The sequence below is a fragment of the Chiloscyllium plagiosum genome, chromosome 46 (assembly GCF_004010195.1).
Source record: "Chiloscyllium plagiosum isolate BGI_BamShark_2017 chromosome 46, ASM401019v2, whole genome shotgun sequence".
In the NCBI taxonomy this organism is placed as follows: domain Eukaryota; kingdom Metazoa; phylum Chordata; class Chondrichthyes; order Orectolobiformes; family Hemiscylliidae; genus Chiloscyllium; species Chiloscyllium plagiosum.
In genome coordinates this window covers 9,386,939-9,395,200 of record NC_057755.1, presented here as the reverse complement: position 1 = coordinate 9,395,200, position 8,262 = coordinate 9,386,939, and the positions used below count along the sequence as shown (strand labels likewise).

The window sequence follows — 8,262 nt, the reverse complement described above, 5'->3', positions numbered from 1 at the left end:
CGAGAAGATGGGGAAGCGCTAAATGAATATTTTTCGTCAGTCTTCACACAAGTTAAAAAAAAAAATTCTTGTCGATGAGAATATTGAGAAACTGGTGAGTAGATTGGACGGGATTGAGGTTCAGAAGGAAGAGGTGTTAGTCATTATGGAAAATGTAAATGTCCCCTGCCTAACATTTCCTCTGCCTAATATACCTAGCAGTGCAAGCAACTTATCATGGTCAATTCACATGGCTTGCATATTTTTGCATCTTGGGAGGAAGCCCACGTAGACACAGGGAGAATGTGCAAACTGTACGCAGACAGTCGCCCGAGGCAGGAATCAATCCTGGGTCCCTGGCAATGTGTGCCAGCAGTGCTAACCACTGTGCCAAACAGATAGTGACCAAGCAGATGGATAAGGAGATAGTGGTTGATGTATTGTATATGAATTTCGCTAAGGCGTTTGATAAGTTTCCCCACGGTAGGACAGTGCACAAAATATGGAGGCATGAGATTGATGGTAATTTACCAATTTCGATCAGATATTGGTTAGATGCAAGAAGACAGAGCGGTGTTTGATTGGAAATGTTCATCCTGGAGTTCAGTCACTTCAGGTGTACCACAAGGATCTGTTTTCGGTCGACTGCTGATTGGCATGTGTTTTACAAATGAACTCGGTGATGGAGTAGAAGGATGGGTTAGTAAATTTGCGGATGACCCCAAGGGTGATGGATTTCTGGAGAGCGCTGAAGGATGTTGCAGGTTACAGAGGGGGATGGATAAACTGCAGAGCTGGGCTGAGAGGTGGCAAATGGAGTGTGATGTGGAATAGCGTGAGGTAATTCACTTTATCTGGAGCAACAGGAATAAAGAGTATTGGACTAATGGTAAGGCTCTTGCTCGAGTGGATGAGCAGAGAAATGTCGGTGTCTGTGCACATAGATGCCCGAAAGTTGACAACAAGTTTGATGGGATTGTTAAGAAGGCATACAGTTTGTTAGCTATTATTATTCGAGAGTTTGAGTTTTGGATCAACGAGGTCACACTGTAGCTGTACAAAACTCTGGTGCAGCTCCACTTGGAGTGTTGCGTGCAGTTCTGCTCACCGCATGATACGAAGGCTGTGGAAGCTTTGCAAACGGTTCAGATGACATTTACGAGGAAATTGCATGGTACAGAGGGAACCTTTTATGAGGAAAGGTGGAGGGACTTCACGCTGCTTTTGTTACAGAGAAGAAGGTTGAGAGGTGCCATAATTGCGACATATAAGATAATCAGAGTTTTAGATAAGGTGGCCAGTGCAAGTCCTTTCTCTCAGGCAGTGATGTCTACGACAAGGAGACATAGCTTTAAATTGAGTGGTGCTAGGTATCGCTCAAATGTCAGAGGTAGTTTATTTACTCAGAGTAATATGGGCTCGGAAGGTACTACCTGCACCAGTAGTAGACCCGCCAACTTTCAGGGTATTTGCATAATAATTGGATGAACATATATATGAAAATATAAAATAGTGGAGGATAAATAGGCTTCAGATTGTTTCCACAGGTTGGCGCAACATCGAGTGCCGAAGGGCCTGTTCATCACTGTAATGTTTTGTGTCCTACGCATGTACTAATTGTTATGCTATGACAGACAGTCAGGAAATTCCTTTTTTCTCCCCAGGCAAATGAACTTGGTTTACAATTGAAATTTCATTTCAGTGTTGTTATTCGAGAGAGAAAAAATATTGAGTCAATATTCTTCTCATGTGTCTTGCTTACAATGAACATGATGAAGATTGTGAATCTTTTGCTCGGATAGTTTGACCTCTCGAACTGCATTTCTACCTATATGCTTGCTGTGGCAGAAGCAGACCTGCTGGTCATAATTACTAATGTCATAGTTTATAGAATTCCTATGTATCACATTCTGTTTACGTTTGTGTCCCATACACACATTTTTAAGTTTCATTTCTTGATGGCTTGTCTTTTGCTCCATTTTTCAGACTGGCTCACTGTCACATTCGCTTTTGTTTGTTTTGTCTTCATCTGCTGTCCAAAGATTAAAACAAGTTATAGTACGGAGCGATTTGCAGGCATGGTTACAAGTATAAGCTGCACGTTCATGCTTATTAAGGATATCACTATTATCATTCCATCCAAACATGAACACATTAATAACAGATGAAATGGAACTGCCAGACAAGTGTAATAATTTGTTTCCTCAATTTCAGAAATATTGTACGTGTAGTTTTACAGCATCTGTTTAGTTAGGGTTCCTTTCATTTTAATTACCTTATTTAATGCATTGAAAACAAAACATATATTCATAACAGATAACACGGTTTTGTGAATCGTTGGTCTTGCCGCACAAAACATATTGTGTTAGATTCGATGAGTAGGGTCGCGAAGGTATGAAAACAAGCACTTCCACCCAACAAGTCCAAAAGAAACCCACTGAAGGGTAACCCAATCAAACCCGTTCCTCTACCCTAAATTTGCCCCTATCTAATGTACTGAGCAGTGCGGGCAACTTGACATGGCCAATTCACCTGACCTGCACATTTTTGAATTGTGGGAGGAAACCCACGCAGACACAGGGAGAATGTGCAAACTCTACACAGACAGTTCCCAAGGCAGAAAACAATCCCGGGTCCCTGGCAATGTGAGGCAGCAGTGCTAACCACTGAGCCACCGTGACGCCCATTGTTATTTGTGATGTTGACCAAGTAGGTGGATGAGGATATAATGGTTGATGTAGTGTGTATGGATTTCACTGAGGTGTTAGATAAGTTTCCCCACGGTAGGATAGTGCACACTATACGGACGCATGAGATTGATGGTCATTTACCAATTTAGATCAGATATTGGTTAGCTGCAAAAAGACAGAGCGGTGTTTGATGGGAAATGTTCATCCTGGAGTTCAGTTACTACAGGAGTACCGGAAGGATCTGTTTTGAGGCCATTATTGTTTGGCATTTTTTTCTATAAATGAACGAGACGATGGCGTAGAAGGATGGGTTAGTAAGTGTGCGGATGACACTAAGGTTGATGGTGTTCTGGATAGTGCTGAAGGATGCTTCAGGTTACAGAGGGGCATGGATAAACTGCAGAGCTGGGATGAGAGATGGCAAATGGAGTGTGATGCATAAAAGCGTGAGGTAATTCATTTTATCTGGAGCAACAGGAATAAAGAGTATTGAGCTAATGGTAAGGTTCTTCGTCGTGTAAATGAGCAGAGAAATGTCGGTGTCTGTACACATAGATGCCTGAAAGTTGACACCAAGGTTGATAGGGTTGTTAATAAGGTATACAGTATGTTAGCTAATCTTAATAGATAGTTTGAGTTTTGGATGCACGAGGTCACGCTGTGACTGTAGAAAACTCTGGTGCAGCTCCACTTGGAGTGTTGCATGCAGTTCTGCTCACCACATGATACGAAGGATGCAGAAGCTTTGGAACTTGTTCAGATGACATTTATGAGGAAATTGCATGATATAGGAGGGGCTGAGGGACTTGAGGCTGTTTTTGTTACTGAGAGGAAGGTTGAGAGGTGCCATAGTTGAGACACATAAGATAATCAGAGTTTTAGATAAGAGGGTCAGTGCGAGTGCTTTCCCTGAGGCAGAGATGGCTTGGTCAAGGGGACGTAGCTTTAAATTGAGGGGTGGTAGTCAATTTACTCAGTAAGTAATATGGTCGCAAAGGTACTGCCTGCACCAGTAGTAGACACGCCAACCTTCAGGGTATTTAAATTCTTACTGGATGAACATATGTATGAACATGGAACAGTGGAGGAGAGATGAGTTTCAGATTTTTTATTCAGGTTGGCGCAACATCAAGTGCCGAAGAGCCTGTTCATCACTGTAATGCATGTTCTGATTGCTCTGCCACGACAGATCAAATTAAGCCTGACAAATGCACTTGGTTAACAATCTATGTATATGTGTATCAGGACTAAAATAATGACAAGAGAGAGATTAGGCCCAATCAAAGATAGTAGTGTGAAGTTCTACATGGAGTCAGAGAAGATGGGGAAGCGTGAAATGAATATTTTTCGTCAGTATTCACGCAAGTAAAAAAAAAAGTTCTTGTCGAAGAGAATATTGAGAAACTGGTGAGTAGATTGGACGGGATTGAGGTTCAGAAGGAAGAGTTGTTAGTAATTATGGAAAATGTAAATGTCCCCTGCCTAACATTTCCTCTGCCTAATGTACCTAGCAGTGCAGGCAACTTATCATGGTCAATTCACATGGCTTGCATATTTTTGCATCTTGGGAGGAAGCCCACGCAGACACAGGGAGAATGTGCAAATTGTACACAGAAGTCGCCCGAGGCAGGAATCAATCCTGGGTCCCTGGCAATGTGTGTCAGCAGTGCTAACCACTGTGCCAAGCAGATAGTGCCCAAGCAGATGCATAAGGATTTCGTGGTTGGTGTAGTGTATATGGATTTCGCTAAGGCGTTTGATAAGTTTCCCCACGGTAGGAGAGTGCACAAAATATGGAGGCATGAGATTGATGGTTATTTACCAATTTGGATCAGATATTCGTTAGATGCAAGAAGACAGAGCGGTGTTTGATGGGAAATATTCATCCTGGAGTTCAGTTACTACAGGTGTAACACAAGGATCTGTTTTCGGTCGACTGCTGATTGGCATTTGTTTTACAAATGAACTCGATGATGGAGTAGAAGGATGGGTTAGTAAATTTGCGGATGACCCCAAGGGTGATGGATTTCTGGATAGCGGTGAAGGATGTTGCAGGTTACAGAGGGTGATGGATAAACTGCAGAGCTGGGATGAGAGATGGCAAATGGAGTGTGATGCATAAAAGCGTGAGGGAATTCGTTTTATCTGGAGCAACAGGAATAAAGAGTATTGAGCTAATGGTAAGGTTCTTCGTCGTGTAAATGAGCAGAGAAATGTCGGTGTCTGTGCACATAGACGCCTGAAAGTTGACACCAAGGTTGATAGGGTTGTTAAGAAGGTATACAGTATGTTAGCTATTATTAATAGATAGTTTGAGTTTTGGATGCACGAGGTCACGTTGTGACTGTACAAAACTCTGGTGCAGCTCCACTTGGAGTGTTGCATGCAGTTCTGCTCACCACATGATACGAAGGATGCAGAAGCTTTGGAACTTGTTCAGATGACATTTATGAGGAAATTGCATGATATAGGAGGGGCTGAGGGACTTGAGGCTGTTTTTGTTACTGAGAGGAAGGTTGAGAGGTGCCATAGTTGAGACACATAAGATAATCAGAGTTTTAGATAAGAGGGTCAGTGCGAGTGCTTTCCCTGAGGCAGAGATGGCTTGGTCAAGGGGACGTAGCTTTAAATTGAGGGGTGGTAGTCAATTTACTCAGTAAGTAATATGGTCGCAAAGGTACTGCCTGCACCAGTAGTAGACACGCCAACCTTCAGGGTATTTAAATTCTTACTGGATGAACATATGTATGAACATGGAACAGTGGAGGAGAGATGAGTTTCAGATTTTTTATTCAGGTTGGCGCAACATCAAGTGCCGAAGAGCCTGTTCATCACTGTAATGCATGTTCTGATTGCTCTGCCACGACAGATCAAATTAAGCCTGACAAATGCACTTGGTTAACAATTCAAATTTCATTCCAGTGTTGTTATTCGAGAGAGAAAAAAAAAATTCAGTCAATATTTCTCTCCTGTGTCTTGTTCCCAACGAACATGATGAAGACTGAATGTTTTGCTCGGAAAGTTTGGCCTCTCGAACTCCATCTCTACCTATATGCTTGCTGTGGTAGCAGCAGACCTGCTCGTCAGAATTAACAATGGCATAGTTTGTAGAATTTTTACGTGTCATATTCTGTCGACGTTTCTGTCCCATACGCACATTTTAAAGTTTAACTTCTAGATGTCGTGTCTTGTGCTCGATTTTTTCAGACTGGCTCACTATCACATTAACTTTTCTTTGTTTTGTCTTCATCGGCTGTCCAAAGAATAAAACAAGTTATAGCACGGTGCGATTTGCAGACGTGGTTGCTGGTATGAGCTGCACCTTCCTGCTTATTAAGGATATCTCCATTATCATTCCATGCAAACATGAACGCATTACTAACAAATGAAATAGAATTGCCAGGCAAGTGTGAAACACTTTCCCTCAATTTCAGGAATATTGTACATGTTTTTAAAGCATCTGTTTAGTTTGTTTTCCTTTCATTTTAATTGCTTTATTTAATGCATTGAAAATAAAACATATAATAATAAAAGGTAAAACCCCGAGAGGACATTGCAGTCACATAATTGACAATAAATGTGATCCCGAGGTGAAGAATCGAACTGCAACGACCAATCTGACAACCAGATTCATAAACCTCTGGTATTCCCGAAGAGACTTTGGAAATCTAGCCTCTATGCAGATGAAGCTGGAGCTGTGCTGAGGTTTTTGAGTTCCTGTTCAAACACGCGCATTTGCATGGTGACAAAGAAGAAATTCAGAGAAAAGATAATTAAAATTCTCAAAGTATCCTGTGTTGGCGTTGTTATGTTGTTAAATACGAAAGGAAGATGATTAAGAATGCCTGTTGACAGAATGAAATGCAAGCTCATGCATGCGTTCAATGATACTGACATATTCTTACGATGCCTTCCTATAAATGTATAACGTAGAGTGAGAAAAAAGAAGTGTTCACCATTCTTTAATGTCTTGACCACGAATGTGACATCTATGTTCTTCCACATTTTCACATTGGTCTAGTCATGGCTGGCAGTTCATGATATTTCTCTTCATACAAAAATGTTCCATCTGTTATGAACAGAACTAAAATATATTAAGACAATCATGCATTCCCAAAGCTGTTTTTTGCTTTAAACGCAAGTGTGCTGCATTTCTTTTCAAACGAAAGTTGACTGTTAAAACTGCTGGGGAAAAATATGGTTTCTTTTTACACTACAGTTGACATGCAAATTAAATGAAAAAAAAACAGAATAAAATTGTCATAACTCTACTTCCATCGGAATATTTAGTCAAAATATAATATATATGCTTGTATGGAAGTGCGTACATACAATATATATAAGAAAAATATACATAACTAAATAATAACGGCATAGTAATTGTTCCATTATCAAAACTTTCTTTGACACATATGTGGCAAAGGCAAATTTATTAAAAAAGATTCTCTTGCACGTAATTCTAGCAACAGGATGAGAAACCCAGATTTTAGCTGCAACAGACAAAAGAGTAGTAGCTTCAGGATCCCCAAAACAGCAGAAAGCCAAACTTATTATTCCGGTTTCTATGAGAGCTTGATCCCAGCTACTCACGCAGCTTCTCTTATTCCAACCGAGGTAAAATAAGCCCTCGCAAAACGATTTATTTTACTGGTATTGGAAAGGCCCTTCACGCCTCTGTCTGAAGCTTTCTTCATGAAAAAGGACAAAATATATCTTTGTAAGTCATGATATCATCACGCCTCCTTGCTGAAAAAGGTAAACAACCAATATGCCTAGATACCTATGATTTTAAAACAAAAAAGCCTAATTTTATTAATACACAACTATATATATAGTACTCGTGCGTGAAAAAAAATCAGTACAAAGTCCATTCAGTTCATTGTCTCGCATCACCAAACGCCTCTGCCTTCCTCCATGAAAGTCACAATGTTACTTCTGCCAGTCTCTCCTCTTGTCTTGTCAAATGTACAATTATCAAACTGAACGGCTTCTAAAGTAAACTTACTCTAAACTTTTTTTTCATTAATTTGGCAAATAATTATGAGAGTTGGAGTTCAGCTATATATTATATTTTTAAAAAGGGACTAACAGGTACAGAAAAAATCTGGCTCATGAAATTCCGCCCTTCATCGCGAGACAGCTGGTGTTTAAGAAGACTGGAGTCATCTAACAGTAATGGAAAATCCTGGTTATACGTAACTTAAAGTACAGACCACCTGTGGATATCATACCTAAACTATGATTGGGAGATACTGGTGTTGGACTGGGGTGTACAAAGTTAAAAATCACACAACACCAGGTTATAGTTCAACAGATTTAATTGGAAGCACACGAGCGTTCGGAGCGACGTTCCTTCATCAGGTGATGCAATTAAAACTGTTGGACTATAACCTGGTGTTGTGTGATTTTTAACTTAATGCCTAAACTAGACTCTCTTCATCTGGGCGTCAGAACAATGTAGAATGATGACTGAAGTGCATGGATTATAACACGGGGTTAACAAATTAAGACTGTTACCTCAATGGTTTAGAAAGTTAAGAGGTGATCTTATTAAAGTCGTGAACACACCAACATATGAAGATAGTTTTGGTAT

At 40.5% G+C, this 8,262-nt stretch overlaps 1 long non-coding RNA gene across 1 annotated transcript; it reads right to left on the bottom strand.

Moving 5' to 3' along the window:
* Positions 1 to 5,757: 5,757 nt before the first annotated feature.
* On the bottom strand, positions 5,758 to 7,481 carry LOC122544138. The gene is made up of 3 exons (XR_006310273.1): positions 7,260 to 7,481; positions 6,626 to 6,738; positions 5,758 to 5,922 (listed from the first exon to the last, which is right to left on the bottom strand). It is a non-coding gene; the product is annotated as an uncharacterized LOC122544138 (long non-coding RNA).
* Positions 7,482 to 8,262: the final 781 nt, after the last annotated feature.